Source organism: Channa argus, chromosome 4 (genome assembly GCF_033026475.1).
Source record: "Channa argus isolate prfri chromosome 4, Channa argus male v1.0, whole genome shotgun sequence".
NCBI lineage: Eukaryota > Metazoa > Chordata > Actinopteri > Anabantiformes > Channidae > Channa > Channa argus.
Genome location: NC_090200.1, coordinates 19,112,953 through 19,137,303, shown reverse-complemented (window position 1 = coordinate 19,137,303; position 24,351 = coordinate 19,112,953). Strand labels below are relative to the sequence as shown.

Here is a 24,351-nt window from a genome sequence, read left to right as displayed (position 1 = left end):
AAAAGAGGGCCAACATACCTTTATCTGAGTAAACATTCTAACCACAGAGGCTTACGGCAGCCAATCTGTGAGCTAAACATGGCTAAATGTATGTTGCTGAAGCGAAGACCTGTTTGCTAAAGGAGGGTTTTTTTACTGCTGTTGTTCCAACATTTTTCATGATCTTCTTATTTTACTGTGTCTGTGTTTGAACAGCTAATTCATTCAATTCACCTTTACATCCTTTGCTGGTTTGAACTTCTGACACAAATTAAAATCACAAATGTTTAATTTATACCTTAGTTGTTGGAGAATTTCCAAAAACAGCTTTTTTTTTTCAAAACTGACTCTTTTCTAGACCCTTCCAGCTTGCAAACCCAGCCTTCCACTACTCTTGTTGTGTTTGTAGGCTTATGTGAGATGGCCACATTACAATGTGCACGTGCAAATTGTCAATACCACAATATAATAAATCTGTATTATTGGAAGAAATAATCACGACAGACAATACAATATGGCAGACCCCAAATGTCATTCAGTTACTACTGGATAGGTTTTCTTCCCATCAGCACAATCATCCTCATTATTTTATGTCTTAAAGGATTAATGTCAGGTCCCTGCTCAGCCACCTTTTTCTGAACATTTACTGGGGGCATTAGCAGGCTGGGCCTCTTAATGCACATGTTGCTCACACAAAAGCATCTGCCCTATAGTATCTTTGCTGCAACCTGCTTTGAGTTACTGTATCAGGTTCCCCTTAAGTGAAGTCAAAGCCAGGTGATTAGTAGGAGGAGCAATCAATCCACGTCTTCACCACCAACTGATCACATATCAGTTTCAGCAGTATGCATAGCAATTTGTTCACCCATCCACGAATGGATTCATTCATTCATTACATGTACCCCTTTACCCTGTTCACCATTGCCAGGGGCTTGAGGCTATTCCAGCTGTCACTGGGCACGTCACCAGTCTCTCTCAGGGCCAACACAGAGAGACATACACAGACATACAACCATTCACACCTACAGGCATTTTAGCATCACCAATTAACCTAACATGCATGTCTTTGGGAGGAGACCCAAGCACAAGGGGAAAATTCAAAATGATATGCGTATTGTCTGCCAGGGACACGAACCTGCAACATTCTAGCTGACGGGGACTAACCACAGCACTAACCACTCCACCAACAAGCTGCTCTGTTTTGTTATAACATGGATATAAATCAATCAAACCAGCTTTTAGTTCAGAATTTAGAAAAATAAGGTGTACCAAGTCAACAGGTTGTTGATGTGTTAAAATGTAAATAAAAAATCAGTCAACACTCAATTTCATCTACTGCTGGATATACAGGTTATGTATTTTATTGACAAACAACTCCTTGAAGATTAATTACATTTCAGTCCGATCTCATTGTCAGGTCGTAGCTGCGGATTGTGAACATTAATTAAACTGCCACTCAAAACTCTTGTGAACCTACAGATTTTTGAATTTAATTAACAATTTTATTACCATTCATAAGTTGAAAAGGGGAATAACATTATTTAAATAAACACTTTACTAATTGATTGAGGTTGGATGAATAATAATAATAATATTTATATATATATATATATATAGAAACCCCAGTGCCAGATGTCAGTGTAAAGCCCTACTCTCATTTTGCTTATTTTTTCAAAATTAAAATGTTGTCACCGTTTTACATTGGCCCTGAGAACTCATGTCATAGATAATAATAAAAAAATAATAAACAATAAAAAAGTTGCAAGTTGTGTGAACTCTAAGGGCCACTGTAGATATGAATTTGCACTTCTGATTTATTCAATATTAACGATTAATATTAGGTCAAATGGACCCCCATATGGTAAATTGCAAAAATTTTTAACACAGTTAGAAAATAGCAAATGTAACATGAATGGAAGGTGTAATATTTTTTTTTCATGCTATGCCTGCTATACATATGGGTTTTTTATTGCCAAAATTATGTACAGTATAATTATGCTTAATATATTAAGTAAAATAAGCCACAGTTACAAAGCACAACACTAATCAATACAACCTTAACTTTGAACAGGACCTGGCATTTGTATTTTCATTGATCATAACAGTTTTATTATTGGCCATTATTGAGCACATACACATTACATTTCAGACAGTTCGGTCTGTGCATTTAACCCATCCCCCTGGAGGGAGTCACAGGCAGCGGCTGGGGAGCTAGTGCTGAGTGTGTCTCACTCAAGGCCACACCAGGTGGGTGAGCTAGAATTTGATCCTGCAGAATTCACCATCACGACCTGATGTTCTATTGAGCTAAGAGGCTGCCATAAATACAAACACGGACAAACTGGGCTGTTTCACCTCATACTAGGTGATTTCTACTTATTTTTCTCTGTGCAAACAGATCCATAGAATCTAAGGCTGACTATTATCCATATCAGATGTGTCCTTGTCCTGCCTTTCAGACTTTATAGTTTTTCCAGCATTTTAAAAGTAAAGGGTAAGAAACATATGTTGTTGTGCACTGAAATAAAATCCCTTGACGCAAAAGTGGTTAGCTTGCCAGTTTTGTGCAATTTAATATCTTCCTGGTCACAAAAAAGTTGAGGCTATGCTCTACCTTTACAAATGTGGCTGGACATTTTCACAGAGGAGTCCAACCCTAATCCATCTAATATTTAAACAAATATAGACACATTGCAATAGTGCATAGCAACTCTGTTAATGTATTAATGTAAAATATTAATTTATCAGTGCAAATGGTAAAACAAATAAATAATTGCAATTAGCTCTTTCCGGTCGTAAGGATGCTCAAATCAACTTGTTCCTCAAAAGCACTTGCAGCAATAAAGAAAAATGCAGTGTATGGTCAGTTGTCTAAGCTATTCCCCAAAATAAATAAACACATCACAAACTATCCCTTTAGTATTGTGTTGAGGTCAATTCAATTACAGGCAGGCCTGTCCACTGGAGCTGAATTCAGCTCTTACCCCAGTGTAAGAGGAGGTGAAGTCCAGGAGAGTTGAACTCATTTTGGTAGGTACCCTCAGGAGAACAGGAAAATCTAGCCCATACTGTCTTTTAAAAGAAGCCCACGAAGACTTTATAGAAATAAACACTTTTCTTTCCTAGAGCACTGTAGTTTATTGAAGTTTTAATTTCTTTCAGAAGATGTATGGCCTTCAAAACACAAAACACAGGAAATAGGGAAATATTGTGTTGTGTAATGTTTTGAACTTGTCATCTGATCTTTGAATAATGCAGATGGACAGGTCACGATGAATAACTCTGAAGGACCCTGAACTTTAGAAACATTCAAGCATGACACATCAAATAAATCATTCAATAGCAACCTTGGCCCACTCATCATCATGTGCACTGCAGACCACCCTCCCATGGTCCCTAAAGGACTAAGACTGTGGAGTAGAGGAGAGAAATCCATCTATGTTTTAGTAGGACTTCCCATTGGACCCTGCATGAAAGCACAAGGTCAAGAACATTATCCTGCCGTATACTCTTGAGATGTGTATTCTTGTTTACATTTTTCTTTTACTATAAGATATGTCTTACAAGCAATTGAATTACAGTAAGTAGTAAAAGACTTTTAGGTACTGAAAAGTTTTATCAGCCTTTCTAGTCCATTTTCAAATTTCAATTCATTGGTTGTTTTTGCACATTTATATAAGCTTTTTCAATAGATTTAAATACATTAAATAGAATTTCACAGCACATGAAATTGACATTACAATGTTATAATCAGATAGACAGATTCTGCAAAGCAGATTACAGAGCACAAACATGATACAGAGCATGTAATTTGTAGCACATGTAGTTACATTAATATAAAATGGAATGTTTCAGTTATTCAAGATATGCATTAGATATTCAATGCACATTTTCTTCAAAGCCCCATATGCTTTATAATATCATCAGCTTCATTTTAGGTTTGGCAATTTAAAGTGAAAAGCAAACGTGAACTGTAGAATCAGTTAAACAGTTAACACAGTTAAATATACAGTAACAAACATTATTTTCCTGACCATTCTCACTGATCTCCTCGCTAATGTGGAGGAATTTCATTATCATACTACTCCCACCTTTTGCTGTTCAGACGGAATGGCCTTTATTCAGACAACTGCAAGAGATTTTTATGTCAGATGTGAACTTAGCCTGTATTATGCATTTCAACAAACAGCCAATGCTGCTGTTATTCTGATGAACGCAGTCTTGTTTAGAATTAAACATTGCTTGGTTGCCTTTAACACTGACAGCTAATGCAGAAATGGCATCACAGTGAATGCAAAAAACTGTCTTATAGATATTTGAGACACTAAGTAGCCCATAATTATTAGTAAATTAGTAAATGTCCTCCAATAACCTTCGGCTGGAAAAGCAGTTAGAGCAGCAATAAATCATAGATGTATGGAATAATAGATGTACCTTTTGCCTTCTATTGTTTCAGCTGTAGTGTTGATCTAGGAATTAGGTCATAAGATTTCAAACTCCATTCATGCCAGCACTTTTACACCTGTTCTGTAGTTTTACCATGATAATCCTATTTGTTATGTCCTGTACTGTTGACGAATTAGTGACCTCTAGCCTTTAATTACTTCACAATCTATAAACAAATCTCGCATAGTTGATTGCAGCAATAGGATATTGGCATTTGCCTGTGTGACCCAATTGATCACAGGATTGCAGAATTTTGCAAAAGCTTCAATAAATAGTCACAAGAACATAGTTTCATTGAAAAAAAAGTGACCTCTTAGCTTGATTAATGACTTCATTATGATTTGAAGCTTTGGTGATGACAACATCGATTATGTTACAGCATCCTCTGCATCATCATTTTCATTCACCCCACACTTTGTGTCTATAGGAAAAGCAGAGAGCGGTAATATTGAAGCTTAAGTTTGATGTATGCCGTTGGCATTACACAGGTTTTTGTGTTTAAGTGTTGTTTTGGTTAGAATTTTGTGATTTACTAAACCCAGGATGTTTCCTAGATGCAACTAAATTAACTCACCCCTAAGGTTTATTTAAGCATTGCTTGAAAACCTTCCCTCTGTTCCAGTGATGCATGTTTTTAATTGAATATAGTCTGTGGGTATTAACAAAATACATAATTTATTGATGATTTACTGTCAGTATAATTTGTTCTTGTTTCTCCTTGACAACAATTCCACTTGAACCTGACAGAAAGTGAGGTGCAGAAAGGTGACTTTGACAAAGATATCTCAGAGGTCAGGGAGAATCTAAGGCTATAGAGAATAAGATGCCAGCTGCAGATTTACACGCCTCCACTGGCTCACTGCACATCATTAAAGCCAGAGGCCGCTTGCAGTGGCTTCATCTCTGTCCTAAGCCCACACAGGATGCATCAGGGCCCCGCATGCAGATTTATCTCAACTGTCTTTCCTGAACAGCTTTTCTCGCCAAGCAAGAGATGGCAACCGATGAGAATTTAGCATGCATATGAGATGAAATTCATTTTGGGAACAGCGCATGCTTTTTTTGAATGAAAACAACCTTTTTCTTGCTCCCATCTCAATTCTCTTTACCATCATGTTTCCCGCTATACTCATTGCCACCATTCCCAGGGTGAGAATCAGTGATGGATGTTCATGTGCTCAATGCCTCTAAAAATACCCCAGTCACACTAGAATTAACTCCCTCTGTTCTCTTTTGTTGCATGATTACTCGGCTTGTTTTTAACATAAAATAGTGTATAATGTGCTGTTGGATTGCATTATCTTCTTTATGGTTCTCCGTGTAACCTGGCAGTATGCATTCTAATGAGCAAAAAGGATTTAACATGACACATCTACCAGACATCACACATCGCAACTGTAATTCTATGAACCTTCTGACAGAATCTTCAGGCTTGACCCACCTACACAGCACACTGATAAATGTTACACTGGTCAGACCCAACATTAAAACCACTGACAGGTGAAGAACATTGATTATCTTGTTACAATGTCACCTGTCAAGGGGTGGGATAAATTAGGCAGCGTGTGAACAGTCAGTTATTAAAGTTAATGTGTTCGAAGCAGGTCATAATCCAAGCATAGGAATCTGAGCAATTTGACAAATGTCAAATTGTAATGACTAGGAGACTAGGTCAGAGCAGCTCCAAAGCAGCAGGTCTTGCAGGGTGTTTCAGGTATGCAGTAGTCAGTAGGTAGAAAATTTGGTCAAAGGAAGGGTAACCGATGAACTGGAGACAAGGTTAGGTCTCTCAGGGCTCACTGATGGGTGAGCTTTGGGATTAAATAATAGCTCGCCTGATCTGACCCCACAGAAGAACTACTGTCGGCTACAGTACAAAGCCACCGGCTAGTCAGAGGAGACCAGTGACCTCCTTGTTTGGTCAGTAGTTGTATCATGCTTTTTTGGGGGGTATTTTATGATCATCACTCTCCTTCTTTCCCAGGCAGTCTGGGAGGGATCGTGCAGCTAACAAGTGCTTCATATTTGCTTTTAATTGAATTTCAGGACTGCTTTTAGTTTCTTAATCCAGTAGGTGAGGATCATGTCTAGGTCAGGCAGTGTCCAGCTCTTCATGTTCTTCTCTTGCATTTGGATGATGTCCGTTACTGTGATGGTGATCGTTTCTGTTCTTGGAGTTTGGCTTGCCAGCTCCTGCTTTTTTCCTGCTTGGCAGTAATGTTATGTGTTTTCCTGTTGTCCGTTGGAATACTACCTGTACTAGCAGTCCCAGTAAGAGACTGAGTGAGAGGGATGAAACTTATGATGGCACTGTGAGTGCATAGAAAACCTACACCCACAGTGAAAGACCACTATTTACCCAAAAATATAAGTGAAGAAGATGATGCCCCCCCTCCCCCCACCTTCACCCAAGAAGGTGCTCCACTTTGGGAAAGCTGCAGTGCAGTGTATAGCACTTTTATGAGGTTTGAACAGCTTTATAGTTGCCATTTCCCTGAATGCTTTAGGTGCCCAAAACATTTGCCTAGTTTGCCTCTCCTGGCAAGATGGCTCTGTCCTTAATGGTTAAAGCATCAGGCTGGAATGAAAAAGTGCGCAGGAATAAGCCCACTCACAAGGTGTATCTTTGAGCGAGACACTTAAGCTTCCTGGCCCCCCCACCCCCCCACCCCCTCTCAGGGGACGGGCTTAATGCAGTTGCATTTGCTTCTATTCTAGAGAGCGCAAGTCCCTGAAATGAGGCAGAGAAAAATCCACCATGAAAATAGGGTGTAAACTCTATAGTCCAAACCTTTCACTTTATGAACATTTTACCATGTTGAAAATTTGCAATAATTGCCCAACAAGCTACAGATATTAAACTATAATCACATCCACCAGAAAGAACACATAAGGCCCTAAAGGACAGTGCACAAGTTCGCCTAGTGCTGGTGGGAAAATTTAGAGCAAGAAACTTTCCTGTACATTTTGTGTCTGGAGTTGTGACTTAGACATTGGGATGATGCTATAACTTTACATGCCCTACAGAATTGCAAGGCCTTTTTCAAGTGCCAGTGTCCAATTAGGAAGGTGATTTTTGTTGCGTTTTACCTAGGGGCACCGGAGTAAATAATGGTGTGGTTAAAAAACAAAAACAAATTAATAGGAAAGTTTTATTATGGAACTTAACACATAAATCATTCTGCAAATGAATTATTTCATCCTTACCACAGGCTTCCTTAGATGAAATGAGACCTTTTGCAGATGTATGTAATGCACAACTATATCTCTGTTCCCAAGACCACATTGGCCTCCTTAATACTCAAATGGAAGTTTGGCACAACCAAACCACTTCCAAGAGTTGGTCATCCAGCCAACCTAAGCAATCAAGGGAGAAGGGTGTAAGGTAAGATGTAACCAGGAACCTGAAGGTCACTCTGACTGAGCTCCAGAGACCCAGTGTGGACATGAGATAAAGTTCCAGAAGTATAACCATCACTGCAGCCCTCCACCAACCAGGGCTTTATGGCAGAGTTGTTATACAGAAGCCTCTCCTCTGTGCAAAACACACTAAGGAAAACTCTGTGAATTTCCTAGAGTGGCCGAGCCAGAGCTGGGGTCAAAATGGCTGTCCAATAACAGTCCCCATCCTAGCTGACTGAGTTTGAGAGGATTTGCTTTCATGTTCTTTTTAGACAGAAGAGGTTTTCTCGTGACAACCCTTCCAAATAAACTATATTTGTTTAATCTTCTTGTAATATATCTGCCATGGACATGATCATTTGAAATGCTCAATGAGGCCTGTAGGCTCTGAGATGTGGCTCTTGGGTTTATTTTGCATTTCTCTGAGCATTGCACAGTCTGATCTTAGGATGATCTTAGGACTCCTGAGATGTTTGGCAGCTGTCTTAAATGCTTTCCACTTTTGACTAATCTTTCTCACTGTGGAAGACTAAAATTCCAAATTGACATGTGTCATGACCTTTGGGGCCTGGACTCTCTCAGACCTGCAGAGTGTCTTTGTATGTGTGAATGTGTGTGTTTTTGAGGCTATGTAGTTTAGACCTGAACCTGAAAACCTGAAACCCTTGTCAAGGATTGGAGACCAAGGCTTTTTGCACCCGCCTAATTCCATCCTGATTGATCTGGCATCCAGTTACAAGAACCAGTCAACTTGTGCTCCACCTGGCCCAATTCTTTCTCTGATTGGAACAGCACCCTGCCCTTCCACCAATCAAGCTGGCACAGGAGTTTCTGGTGTTGACTCCATTTTGTTTGTTGTTTTTTCCTTCCTTTTTCCTACAAACCCAAGTATTTGTTAAGCCTTAGTTAATCGTGCCTTTTTTTGTTCTTTTGTGTTTTGTGTTTTTATGTTTTGAGTCTGCACACCTGCTGATGATCAACCAATAAAGAGCTGGTGATTAGCGGTGCCTGGCTTCTTGTAACTCTCATATATGCTATGGAAGAAGTAAGGGGATACTTAGAATTTCCTGAACATGTTTTTTTCTTTTTCTTTTTGGCTTCATTTTTGTTAAATAAATAATGGATTCGTGTTTGCGAGGGTGTACTAACTTTTGCACATGACTGTAGACTGGAGACCTGCTATATTGCTGTGTGGGTAAAATGATAATGGGTTTAAATTATAGTTACACTTTCTTATTACAGTTTGGAACTTCCTTTATATAAAAAGGGTAAAGGATAAACTGATAAATCAACCTGTAAGTTCTACATATCTAGCACTTTGAGGCTGGTACGTTTTTCGTTTCTAGAATAGAACTTCATATCATTATCCACTTACATGTAGCTGTGCCAAATATTTCATCCCTTAATTGGACTAATTGTTCCTCAGTCATTTCCATTGCAGACATTCAGCTCATTGTGCTCATTTAGTGTCTGGGATAAAATGACAGTAAAACGAATAGCCAGTTAGCAGACAGTGGCCAGCTGGCACTGCTTTTATGGCAACGCTTGCCAGCTCTAATGAAAGATAGTCAAATGAGTCAAAGCAAGCAATGACACTTCTGACCTTTTTTTCCCCACCCTGCTGATGAATAGGACATTTAATGTAAAGGTATATTAAACAGGACAAAATAGATATTTCCTTGAGATGGATTTGGGAAGCTCTATGCAGTATCAAACTTATCAAAATCCCTGAGGTTGAATGGTGCTTACTTTTATTCTTCTCCCTCTCTGTCAAACTGATTTTGAATTCAGTTCTTTCAGCGGGCAGGGTTATAGATTGCGCATTTAGATTATAACTAGCTTCTTCCATGTTTATTTTTAGGCAAGAATGTGCTTTATGTTACTTTTGCTAACCCTTTTCTGTCTGTAATAATAAGCACACAATAGTTTATTTCAACTGTGCACTGTGAATTAAATATCAAACAAATATGAAATGCTGCCTCTGTGTAGTCAAACTTGTACTGATAAATGTTTTCTGATACCAAACCCTAAACCGTTTTACATTAACCTCACATTGGTTGAGCGGGTGGAAAAAAATGGCAGTGGTTTGGAGGTTTTTTGGGATAAGTGATGATGAAAAAAGGAAAAACAACTGCAAGCTCTGCTTAGCATTCTGATAAAGATTATTCGAAATATTTAATATTTACAGCTGATATCAGCGACAGCCAAGGAAGACCTGCAATACAGCTTTAATATTTGCTTTACATTACATCCATTTCCCCTGGTAGGTGCTTACAGTCCTTGTTGTCTGCTTTTCCCTCACCCTAAATATGGGTTATGTTCATCTTTGTTCTTGTACCTTTTATGTGTTGTTGTCTTCTCTTCAGCACAAATAGCTGTTTAAATGAAAAAATACTGATCACCGACATGCTTGTTTTGACACATGCAAGGATTTCTGTTCTAGCAGTATGGGTAACCCTGTATGGGTTCATCTACCTCAGAACATCCAGTCCTTAACAACCAGATATTGGGTTGCTCACAGTTTATTCACTCATTAGGCGTGAGTGTCTTTTAGACTGTCAGTGACTGAAAATCTGGACAATTGGAAACAGTGTCAGCTAGTCTTCAGGTGCGTGTCCCCCTTCAGTGTTGGTCAGTCATTTTTTCACAAAATTTGTTTCAGTAGAATACAATCATCCATTGATTACATTCTCTTTCAATTGCTTGAAATTGTATGGAATGTATTTTGAGGAGATGGCATTGGCTGAGCAGTTGGTCTTATATGAGCAGGCAGGCAGCAGACACGGGCACCAAGTTTGCAGTGCACCACTGCACTTTTCATCTTGTTAGGGCCTAGTTTGTTAGAGATTTGGAGAGTAAGTTTTTTTATGCAGTCTTTGTGAAATAAAGACCCACACTCAACATTCATCTATGTCTTTCGCTAAGTGAATTAAAATAATTATGATGACCTATCAGATTGTCAGCTTCTGCACATACAATTGCAGATTTGTTTCCTATACTGCTGTGAATGTTTTAATGTTTAATCAACACAGACGTTGACACTTCCTCTCTTGTTCTTGTTCAGCAAGGCCAACCACAATACTGCTGTTTCTACATTAATTATTCTGAGTGTTGATACAGCTGACAAATGACTTTCCCCCCCTAGCACTAGTGACATTCTGCTTTCACGGTAGTTAATACTACTCTCAGGGAAGTGTCCCATGTAGTCTCTTCTCACTAGCAAGCCACTGTTTTTCTCATCCCTCAGTTTCACTTTATCAGCTCAAAGCACAAATTGGGGCTTAGTGGTTTGATGGTAAATTGAAATTCATTGAAGCATTTACATGACATTTAGCAATGGTTGCATAATGCAGGAATAATAAAACGTGTCAAACTGAACAGATTCACTTTCTGCCTTGTGCTATCTCATAATTAAGCCTACGCATGCACTAGCAAAAAACATAATCTAGAAATAGTGTTTGTGTATGCATAGTTACTTGTGTATGTTTTTGACTGTATGAGTACACTACATGTGGGTGGAGATGTTTTTGGGAAAGTGCTTCTGCAATAAACTACATTCACATACATTATGGTCTTAATGCACGGATAGTTGACATTTGAGAAAGTTCAAGTTGTTCCAAACATCATTGTACAGAGATTGTTTCTCCATGATAACTATCACTGCAGAGTCCAGTTAATTTGTATTCTAAGGTGCATGTAAAGACTAGACAGCCTTAATAATGATGGCAGATTGGCAACTGGAGGTCGTAATCGAATGAAAAAAAAAAATCTATTGGCTGGTCTCAGAGGCCTGGGACGTCAATAGCCTCAACTGCATGTCTTTAAAACATCCTTATTACTGCCAATTTCCAGCCAGACCAACAACAAAACTATCATTGCCTTGATTGCAAGGCCTAATGTGGCCACAGCAGACTTAATGTCTATCAGATGTCAATTGTGTGAAACCTATTTGGCTGGAAGATGTTTGTGTTGTGACAGGTCATCTCTGCAAATGAGGTAGACAACATAATGATGAATCGATGGTCCATATGAAGGGGGTCCTTCTTACAGTATGTTTACATATAAACCCCATCTAATCACACGTGAAATAGCTCACAATTGTCCAAATATAATTATTGTTTAGCCTGGAGCTACATCTTGCATCCCTTTATTGTGAAGAGAATAAAAAGTATTGTTGTCCGTAATTGTACTAAATGTTGTCATTAATTGACTCGAAGTCTAGCTTGTTTCTTTGAGTTTTTATGTAAAATATTTAACAGATCTCAAGTGTTTACTTATCTTACAGATGCTGGGTCGATATAAACGTTTACATATGCAGGTGCAGCTTGCAACTGTAATAATTAATAGATTCAATATGACTAAATGATGCGTTTTTATGTTTATTTGTCACACACTAATTGAGATCTTTCTTATTCTTTCTTTTCAAGCTTCTTGGAACAAAGGGAAATTTGACAGGATGCCAACTGATTTGGACTATTCGTGACAACCCCGCAGCAGTCTGAAGCGTTAAAGTGTGAGTTGATCTACCCTCATTGTTTTTTAATTAATGTATTTATTTTTCTTTTGTTGAGCGATCTTTACTCTTTTATGTTGGACTGGGTGCAGTGTTTTCACAGGTTCTGCAAAATATGGTTTTATTGTGTTTTAACCCAAATATTGTAGAGTGGGGCAGCAGCAGCTGCAAACAGCATGACTTTCCTGAGGCACAGCGAGGTTTTTCCTTGTTTTCTTCAGGTTGCCATTTCTGTGAGTTGTCACAAGCATATACATAACTTTTCTGCCTGAAATACTACAGAAATATATACATGAAATGTAATTATGAAATAAAAATTTTGCTGCCATTGTGCCACAAAAGAGCATCACATGGAGTATCAGTTCAATAGGCATCCACGGCATTGATTGTCATTTATTTTGGGAACAGTTTTGCATGCATCATTCATGGGAGTCATTTCACCTCCCCTTCGAATGGGCTTTAGAGAATACTGAGAATTGAATATGTGCACCTCATAAATTGTGAATTTCTCTGTTGTGGTGTTTAACCTACAAAGCAAAACAGAGCAATAGTTTGTACGATTTGAAAATTTATCAAGAACATACAAACAGACATAAACGTTTATTCTAATGCTCTAAAGAAATACAAAATGAAGGACAATAAAGCACATCAAAACACGCATACATTTAAGCAATTTTCTCAAAGTGTCTGCAAAGCTTTTCATAGTTCTTTTTGCCTCAATTTACTAACATCAGTATGAGGGGAACAAAAGGCATATTGAGAATTCGCAAAGACAGGTAAAAAACAGAGAGATTAAACCATATATTTCACTAGTGCAATCCAAAGCCAACATAAATGTCTGTCGGAGCAGCACACCTGCAGAGCAACCAGGTGTTTGTGCTCTTATCAGGCTGGAGTCATGCCATATCCACCACGGCCTTTGAAATATGAGATAACATTGCCCGATAAAGTGCATTTGATGATGAAATACTGTAGATTGATAGACACACTCTGAGTGAAGCAATGGAGGAGCCTTCACATTTGCATGTTGCATCCTGGAGATTAGGTTTAAGGCCATCAACCATCTGCGATAAGTCTCTGCTGAAGATGCTTAGGATTGTTATCTCCTGAATCAGATGCTGCAAGTAGATTGCATTATGAATTATTTGGATTGGTATACTTCAATTATACATTACAGTATGTCTGCTTGATAGGCCTCCTGTAGAGTGTCAGTCACAGATTTCACTCTTTCTTGAAGTGACTGTTTGTGACATTCAAATGGACACACATTATTAAATAACAATTACAACACTTTGACATTTATGTGTTGTATCAGGAGTGTAATGTTAAATATTATGAACCTTTCAGTTGCCAATTGTTTTTCTATAATTTGAAGCATTTTCAACAACCTCTAGTCCAGTTGTAGTCTGTGTGTGCTAACATGCTTCTAGAGTTATCGGTTGAATAATATGCAGTATGTGTGTGATACAAAAGGATACACTCTTGCTATTTTGTTGATAATATGAACCATCTCATGAAACAGGAAGTTGCACAACTTGCCCCTGAATCAAACGAAGGAGGCTTCTCTAACTCTATTTAGCTCAGTTTTGCAGCTGTCATTCCACATCTGTTAAACGCTTTCACTCAGTTTGCCTCCTCCACTCTGTCTCTCTGTCACTCTCTGTGCTCAGTGAATACACTGAGCACTCAAAAGCCTAGTTTACATTATAAGAGGGAAATTTGAGACATAAAAAAAGAGGAATTAGAGTTTAAAATGTACAGAATAAAACATTTGCCAGTTTTATAATTTTTTTGTATATAAACACTGATCCACAGCCCTTCGTGATGTGGATCAAACCATTCTGTTCTGTACATGTGCACAAGCTGCACCTATGGACACATTTATTTTCCTGTACATGTGTATCAGAGGCACACAAGTTTCTAAATAGAGCCTCATATTGTGTGTAACATGTGTGCACATGAGAGGATCCAGGTGTTGGTGTGTGTGTGTGTGTGGGTGGGTGTGAGTGTGAGCTACGCTCACTGCAGCTGCCTCGCTGCTGTATGCTTCTCTACACTGAGGCACTCGGACAGACCCCTTCAGCAATAATTACTGTGGCCATTAATCAGACTAGCACAGATAGCTGTGTAATCCCTCTATAATGCAGTTTTCTGGAGGGGGCCACCAGTGTTAATTGGATTTGATTGGATACTGGTATGATGGTCCACATTGAACATCTTAAGGTAATAATTAGAAGATAGATCAATTGCTCCTTTGTGACACTGATCTTATAGTGTAGGCTGCACTGCAGTTCTAACTGCTGTTTAAATGAAGAACATAATTTTGCCCTTAACAGCAGTACTGACGTGTGAGATTTCACCTCTGTTGTACTTCTGCATATTAATGTGCAGCAGGTCATTTTTGATTATTTCTTGATAATGGTTTTTGTAAGATTTGTTTTACACATTTTTTGAAAATAATTGCTGTTTAAGCTCTCGATGACATGCTTTTTATAATTAAAGAAAACAGTTGCACACCTTTAGAGGTGTATCACATTTTAACAGCAGAATTATTATTGGGTTTCTGTTGTTGCTCCATGTCCTATCCGACCTTTTTTACTGAAACTGAATTTAGGGCAGACATGTGAAGCTTTCCACCCACAGATAGTATGGCACCAATGATTATGTTATTTGAGTCAATCCAATTCCAAAATATTCAGCTGCCTGCTCTGACATTGCTTTTCGTCATTGTATACAGTATAACCACACAATTTCAAGTTTTAGGGACAAAAACAATAAAAAAATAAGACATGAAACAATTGTGTGAAATGTTTGATTTACTATATTCGTAAACGCCACACGTTAACACATTGGCACTGTAATTTATACTCTCTTCTAATACTTTTTTGTCATTTTTTCCCCTCATCCTTCTGTCCTTTCACTCACAAATTTTCAAATTAAGCATCAATCAGATGCCTCTCTGTAAAAGCCTCCAAAGTCATTTTCAAAAAATATATTATAGATAAATCCTCTATGAAAGCAAAGGGACATTTAGTGACCATCAACTCTAGACAGCCTGCTTACAGTATATATATTTTTTCACTTGATTTATATTAACACACTTTCAGACTCCTTTATCCTGTGGTGTCCTTCATCTTTCAGAAAAGACTATCAACAAAAAAGAACCCACTTTCACACAATTGCTGAAGTTTAACCTTGAATTCTTCATATTGTGGTTGTTTTTTCAGCATTCGCCTATACTAAAGGAGCCACACTCGTATGTAACCTTTCCTTGGCCAGTGTGAGCTGAGTTTGTTTGCATCACTGGTGTTGTTGTCAGTTAAGTCAGACTTCAAATTCCAAGCGTTTATTTTCAATAAACCATTTACTAAACATTCAATTTTTTATGCTTTCAGTCAGTTGCACATAGCAGCTGAGGAACTGTGCAGAGATTGTCCAATAGCTACTTTACCCCAATAGAGTTTTCTGGAAGAGAAAAAAGCTCATTAAAATAAACAAAGATGAACAAGGTCATTTGACACATTAAGGTGCTGTTAGCAAAAAGAAAAAAACTATATATATACTCCACAGTGTGTTAGATGGAAAAAGGATCTCTTTTAGTACTTCAATAAATTTCATTAAAAGTGTTGTTTTGTCTACCTGTGGAAAGCTGTTGTTCATGTTCACAGATATTATTCACCGATTATTCTCAAATGCAGTAATCGGTTTGCAGTTATCAATGAAAGAATGTATAGTTTCAAAATGTTTGGATGATTTAGTGTACAACGCTATGAAGCAAATCACTGTGATTCCACATTTACTGCACAGTTTTCTCTCACGTTTATGTATACATTTGAAAATCAGCATTTTGGAGCAGGAAAGGAATTACTGGTCATAGAAAGTACTATCTATTTTCCAGCACCACTAAGTCCCCAACAGCATTTATCAATGCCCTCTCCAACACACACACTCTCATTATACGTATAACCCAGAGTGAGCCCACTGTGCACTGAAACAGCTCTAGACACAAAACATTAACCTGATATTTGTCTCCATCTCCCTCTATTGCTTGTATCGATTTGTTTTATCAGCTTTTTTCAGTAAAGCGCAGAAATGTGTAAGACATGGGAGCAACTGTAAATTCATGTTCAACAAAGATCACATTGCAAAGGGGCTAAGGTGAAGCAGTCTCACGTCATATTTTATTATATTAAATTATATAGAGTCAAACTATTTGTTCTTTCTAAGTTAATTAATTATTTTGTGTTTGTGTTTTTGTGTTTCATGTTTTTTTTCAGTAATTAGCAGAAGAACCATCCTGTGTCTATCATTTTTTTTCCATAGCCTTCCCTCAACACCATGACAAAGAGTTGTACTCTTGCCACAATAGATTTCTTGAAAAAGTCAAGGAAGTGTTGTGTGTATTCTGTCCTATATCATCAACTACAAGATCTTTTATCTTGCTAATATTGAGCAGCGGATTGGTCTTGCTTGAGTCACTACCACTCGCTTTCATCAGTCCTGTGTGTGTCACAATAGGAGAACTCATCTGAGAAAGCTTTTGGAATCCAGGACTTAATTTAAAGTCCGGAATGTAAAGAATTAACAATATAATGACATAGACATGTAGTGATTCAACTACTACATTATGCAAATGTAAGAACAGTTTCTATATCAATTGTAATACCTAAGATGCTGCTTTAATCAGAAACAAAATCTGACTACAGATTTTAAAAAATGCGTGTACTTATACTTTTATTGTTTATTGTTATTGTTGTTTATTCTGATGATGGTATCTATTAACTTTATCCCAAGAACAGTCTCACACAGTCTCACACAAGTGTTTGATGTAGCACTCAAGTAATCATTCTTATATGTTGAGGACAATTGCAGTTCAGGAATATCAAGGGTTAATGAAAAATGAAATTAGTTTTACAGACCAAATACATTACCGTAAATATGTCATCTCTTTAATTCATAACGGATCCAACACCTGAATAGCAGCACAGTCAGAATAATGTCAGAGGTTATGAACTCTACAAAAGCTCTACTCTGAAATCCAGCGAGTGGTTTCTTTTACGCCTTCAGACTGTGTTAGGAACTCTTCGTAGATTTATAATCTACAGTATTGTCTGTGCAATTGCTTCACTCTCTCATGTTGATGTTAGAACATTCAGGGTTTGGTGGAATCTGACTAAGGTCTGATTATTAAAGGGCAACACTGCACAATAACACTGACATTAATGTTAAGCATGGGATGACATCTTAGGATTCTGATGTAAATGTGCGTAGCTGAACATGCTGTCATCCTCACACAGACTGATCTGTAGCTGTGTCTAAAGTAAAGTAAAATAAGTGAGTATGTACTTCTTTTCCACACCCAGTGTATAGTATGGTTGTCATATGCTATCATCCTACAATTTAACTAATGTGATAAAACTGTTGAGTGGAATTATTGGGTCTTATACCCTGTGACATGGGATCCACAAGATTTTCCTCAAATGTGATGCTATTAGGACTTTGAGAGACCAATGTGCATATGAGAGCAGTGCACACGCAGTGTTAGGGATGTTGGTGATGTCAAGAAAGAAATAGCTTTTCTCTGAACCCTGCTGCACTTCAAGGGTCTTGCTCACAGCTTATGTGATGTCTGTTTTGAGGGGACCGCCTGCTGTTTTCCTAACATTTGGAAGCAGTTTTTTAAGCTAATTTGACTTTATGTAATTCCTTTATTTTTTTATTAAATGTGCTGAGGTCCCTTACTTAATGTAAAAAGCTGATGTCCCTATTGTGACTCACCATGTTAACATGAATGTGAAACATCTTCTCTTCAACTTGTCAAATTGTAACAAATTGTGCCATTGTAGTAAATCTGTACCAGATCTGGGTCTCTCGCTCTCATAACTTCTCCATATATAATGTACTTAGCCATCTGAATGCCTTCCCCCATTTGTTTTGATACCAATCCATAATTCTGCTGAAAAAGGGACTCCCTGTAGACTGGATCAAAGGCTTGGCTGCGCTCAGCAGGGTCCAGGTGTTTAGAGGCCACTGCAATGGCAGAGAGAACACCCATCTTTTTTCCCATTAAAAAGAGCAATTATGAAATAACTTGCATAACTTATAGGTCTTTGCAGAAAGGTTTGCTTTTCAAAAAGGCATTAGAAAAGATATTTCAGAGATGTACTCATCATTCAAGTAATGCACTTCAATCCTCTTCACCTGCACTAATACGGTGCATGCAGGAAAATTTGTTGTATCTCTGGATACATTTTAGTTGCCAGTTGTAATAGCTCTGTACTTGAGTATAGACAAACATTCAAAGACATGCAAAAGCCCCCACCCACTTCCCATGACTGTAATAGAATTGGAGGTTTACAAGGCCAATATATCCCCAACCCTAAGTACTTACTGTAAGCTAAAACTCCTTTGACTATGAGCTGTAAATCCCAGACAAGATTTGCTATTATAATGCTACAGATCTCTACAAAGTTATGAGATGGGTTGGATTTGTGCCAGGGACATTAAAGCTGGATTTAAGTTTCTGGTGACAAAGGTTAATTGTGTTTCTAAATCAGTAGATGAGCTATTGTTCTGATAGTAGATTTACTGAATGGAAATGCCCTGGTCTCCATGTGTTGGAATAGTGGTCAGCATCTCAACCCCAACACAGCAGATACCTCAGTGTGCGAAATGCACTAATCTCTAATGTCATTAATCATTGTCTAAAATATTCTCTTCTCAGAGGATATGGATTAAAATTCACACATTAGTTCTTTGGCTTAGATTGCTCAATAGTGCCAGCAGGTTTCAGTTGTTTTAAGGCCATATAGTACGTTTATAATCAAAGCTTTTAGATGCATAATAAGTAAAAGCTTATACTGAGTTAAACAGCATACTTTGAATTTATGCATTTCACAAAGAAAACATTTATTTGCTTGTTGCAATTTTCAATTTTCAAGAGTAATTGCATGAAATGACAGAAAGAGAACAGCAGGGATTGTCATCTATAATCTAAGCGGTTTCATACTGTTAAGTTACCAACATCTTTGCTCAAATTGATGTTTGCTCAAATTACTATGGTGGCTACAGTACACTACTGCTGTATCACTACTGGAAGTGCACAGGATTACAGTTTACATTATTTTACCAGGCATGAAACAAGAGAAGAAGTTAATTATCGCAGTATAGTAAGCACATCGTAAGCATGTCATAAAGATCATCCTTTGAATAATTGAGTAAAATGTTGTTAATATGAAATTTATATGGACTGGCTTTTCTTTTAGCATGGCTCAATCAATTTATACACAGTTTTGAAGTGGGGTGTTAAGAGAACTAACCTGTTGGCTTGCAGTAAACACAGGTTTGCAGATGTTTGAATTGTGCAATTAATAAGGAATTCATTGATTAGAGAATCATAGGGTGCATGACAGGCAGGAGACCACATCACTACAGGGTTGAGTTCAGTTTTCTATCCAATTCATGTGACATTAATAAACTGAAGAACTACACAATGAAAAAAAGTTGTACCTGTTACACAGAAAAAATTGTTTGTGGTATTTATGTAGGTGATATATGGATATGTACAGTATAGTATTTTATGCACTTAGAAGATTTGATAAAACCATATCCTGTAACGTGGCTCTGCATGCTGAATATTGCAGGACAAAAATGTCAGGCTTTGTCATTATCTATTCGATTTTAAGTTCACATAGCCAGACATTAATACTGTGTACTTTTGTATGATTAAGACCAAAATCAGCTGGTAAAAGCAATGGGCAGGGTCGGTACATCCTTATTCCATGTGATTGACTTGCTATAAATCAATAGGGATTTTATAACTTACTCAAGCATTAGCTGGTTGAAGTCGACTTGAAATTAAATTGAAGTTTATTTTTTATGGCGCACCTATTGTCCTTGTAAATAAGCCATCCTTTCTTTCCTAAGGGAAAAATATCACTACGGAAAATTATTATCCAGCTATCCATTCATCCATTCACTAGGTTCTAACTATCCATAGTCAGGATGCAGTGACATTAGGTTTCATAGGGTTTTCCATTCCCTCTCCTCTGGAACAATTTCCAGGTCTTCCACTAGGATTCTGAGTTGTTTCTATGCCATATTGGATATATACTCTCTCCACACATTCTGGGCCAACCCCGGGGTCTCCTCCCAGTGTAACATGCCTGGAAAACCTCCAAAAGGAGGTGCCCAGGAGGCATCCTTACAAGCTGCCTGGACCCTTTCAACTGGCTCCTTTCAATGAGTGGAGGCTCCACGATCTCTCAGCTCAGCTGGCCACCCTAGAAAGGAAACTCATTTTGGACACTTGTGTTCATGATCTTATTCTTTCAGTTGCTATCCAGAGCTCAGGACCAAGGTGATGGTTGGAACATAAATAATTTTGCCTTATGTTTCAGCTTCCTCTTACCCATAAGGGTTTGGTACAATGTCTGTTTTACCGCTGATGCTGCACCAACCCACCTGTCAAACTCCAAGCTGCCTAGACCTGTTCACGCAGTGACTCATTCCTATAACAAAAATGAACATATTATTTTAACATGTTTCTCATAATACTGCTTTAAAGTATGTCTGTCCACATACCAGTGAAATTCTGTGTTTTTTAGATCAGTGTATACTGTATGAATACCTTCTTTGCTAATGGCTTACAGAACCCATTTACGTGCGAACTTTATTTGCATGAAGCAGCAGCTTTCAACAATGTGAGCCTGAGTGATGGTTAGATTTTCAGTCAAGGAACAGCTTCAAACTGTCAGCTGCAATACACAATATCCTGCCCTGCACTTTGCACCATCCCTCACCATCCATGTGCAGACCATGAGTCTGGTGAAACTGTCTAATAATATTGAGTTACAGTGTGATTATATGTGTAGTACTGTTCACAGTACTTGGGGTCCACTGCAACAGCCAGGACATAGTCTTCTTACAAGTGTGATGCATGAACTACTGTTAACACAGTTTCTAAGATGTGTGAAATATATACTTTTATTTTAGATACACAGATTGTGAGACTGTACAGGTTTGCAAGGCAGTAGATTACATGTATAATGTAAGACAAGATTGGGACAAATGCTATACTATGTGCATAATACGTCACAGGAAGCAAATGGATCATTTATACATATAGGTCTGTGTATATTTAGCTATACTCTGCACCACTTTTCAGATACCAAATTAACAACGTATAAAAAATGTAAGAAAACTGACCTCAAAGTGAGAAGGTGTGTTGTCAATTAACACATATTTTGAACATGAAAGTTCCACAAAAAGCCTACAATTTTGTGTAAAATAATCTTTATGGTGCTCTTCTTTGAAGTGTCCACTTTATTTAACGGTTTTAGGGGACAAATTATCTGGTCTAGAACATTGCAGTTATGAGTATTGCGCATAATTTAATTCATCTAAATATCCATCATCTTTCTCAAATTATCCCTCACCTCACTCAAATTGATTGCATTAGTACTATAGATGTGAGTGCAGCCCAGTCAAGTGCTGAAATGACTTCTGCTCTCCCACAGAAGAAGTGATGAAATGTAACAACATTCCCTTGACTTTTTTTCCTTCACTTACTTTGCCAGTGTCTTGTGCCCTCATCCTTGAAGCCATTGTTAATTCTGCTTCCCTCCTGAGACTTGAAGGGCTTGAAAGCAGATGATTGCACCATGTACATTAGACCAGTGTCTTATTTTTCTTTTTTCCCATCACGGCGCATTTATTGTGATGACAAATCCTAATACACTAAGCAGGAGTAATTGTTTTTTTTACAGTAGCTTAAGTTACCTATGTCAGGTTTTCATTATGTTCAGTTTGAGGGTTGTTGGACTTTTCTTCCTAGAAAATCTCTGGCATCGAAAGCAGTTCACAAACGTTGGAATGAATCACTAATTATAAAAAATAGAATAAAATAGAAGTAGTATCTTTAGGTAGAAGATGTCAGTTTAAATGCACAAATGCCTGTATAACTGTATAACTGTATTGTGGATTACTAATCTACTAGCTAGTCATAATTGGTCGGCAGTAATTTACCTTCTTCTCTCAATTTTTGTTAATCAACTGTTGATTCAGTTCAGGCCCTGATTAGTTATTCCACCTTTTTTTTTATGTTGAGTCTTCAGAGTTGTTTTGTATTGGCCCACACTCACTAGAACCCAAATCCAAACTGACAGAAGAGGAAATCAACACTTGGTCTGCCGGTCACACGACAATTAAACCAAAATATCTCCTGTTCTCTGGGGTGAACTCCCACATCAATTGGTGAAAGATCAACAAGTCAAAGTCAGGGCAAAAAAACGAACACCAAAAAAGAAAACAGAACAACGAGTTGTTTGGTATTTAAATATGGGTCTTGGAAAGGTGCAGGATAACAAGTTGGCTGTCCAATTATTTTGCTCTGATGTCCCTCCTCTGTTCTGCTCCTCTGTAAACTTGTGCTGTTCCATAGCAGGTTAAGGTCTTATAAATATTTATTCTCCAATGTAGCTAATATGACATGAAAAGATGAGAGGCTCTCAGCAGTTTTCAGTCAGAAAGCAATTTGATGTGTGTTTTTGCAAAATAATTTTAAAATACAGCTGTTGCAAAATGCAAAAGTAGTATGTTAGAAAAAAACTAAAGTCTTTAAGTGACAGTGTACTTGAGTCGGCATATTGTATTTTCTATGTATTGAGAAGAAGTATACAGTACATAACTTTTGTTAAATGGAAGAACGTGGTACTACAAATATTCCGGCTCCAATATATCCCAAAGTTTGTAAAATGGGACTCTAAATTTTATGCTATAAAAAAAATCAAATTTGTAGCATAACTAGACATGTTAGGAAATTCTAAATTGAAGTTAACTCAAAGTGAAAATAATGAGGGTGCTTGAATTAAGGGGGTAAAGAAAGGAAGGGAAAAAAATGAAATAACAATGAAACCACTGCATAACTGCACATGCTACATCAGCATAGCATTTCATTTATATTAAAATCACAATTTTGAATGTATGTTTTCATTTATAGATGTTTTCATTTTGTTGTTGTTGGTTTTTTTTAATATAACTATCGTTTACCTTGTAGATTCTTCTCTGCATCTTCTTCTTCTGCATCTTCTCTGAGTTACCTACATTGATGTTAGTATTATCAAATGTGCTTTGGACATTTAAAATGCCACAGCCAGACTCCATCTCTATATGCTAATTAATCACCTTCAACAAGAACCAACAACATTAGCAAGAAAAAAACCAGGAGTGCAAAACTAAAACCCTTTTAGGTGGAAACTGCACTCAAACTGGCGCTCTGTTGGGATGTTAACTATGAAGAATGCTGCTAATAGACCATGGCTCTGTTACCACTCACACAGGGAGTAATTATCCATGAAACTCTTTGGTTACATTATTCCTGGAATAGTTTCACAACCTTGTCGTAGAACCTCCAGGTGTCCGTAGCAAAACAGTACAATTGATACCTTGCAGCACAGTCAACATAAGCAGATTGTGGTTTCTAAAATTTGTCCACATGGTGTAAGGAATTGCTTTTTTCTAGCAAATGTAAATTATGTTAAAAAAAAGTTTATAGACTATGAGCATCATGGGTCTGTCAGTTATTACCATATTCAGGTTGTAATAATAATTAATTAAAAATAGCTCCAAGGTTGTGTCGTGATCTGTGGACACAGGTCCAGGTTACACACAGGTCAGAGTAAGCTTTTGGCCATGCTGGGATTCAGAGTGTCTCCCACTGTGTGCTGTACATTCATGCTTTGAGCAGCTATGAATGTGTGTCATTACAATTTGGAATAGAGCAATGAAAGTCGAGCATGGCAAGCACTTCAGCACAAATGCTATAATTTTGAGAAATCTCAAATGCCACACAGTTTCTCCTGTATAGAATAGCATGTTGTATATTACCGTTGGGCAGAAAAAAATGCAACACCAACACATTTCTATATGATGCTGACACCACCCGATTACATCTGTTCAGAGAGTGAAACTGGGACACTTTTTTACATTCCCGTGCCATATCTTTTAAAATT

General features: G+C 37.7%; 1 protein-coding gene across 1 annotated transcript in view; it reads left to right on the top strand.

Annotated features, from left to right (window-relative positions):
- The window catches only part of lrrc4ca (leucine rich repeat containing 4C, genome duplicate a), a 154,265-nt gene that overhangs the window by 43,061 nt on the left and 86,853 nt on the right, over positions 1-24,351 (top strand). Inside the window, exon 2 of the mRNA XM_067502475.1 lies at positions 12,255-12,340. The gene's annotated coding sequence lies outside the window, so the exon portion shown is untranslated. The remainder of the gene's footprint in view (positions 1-12,254; positions 12,341-24,351) is intronic.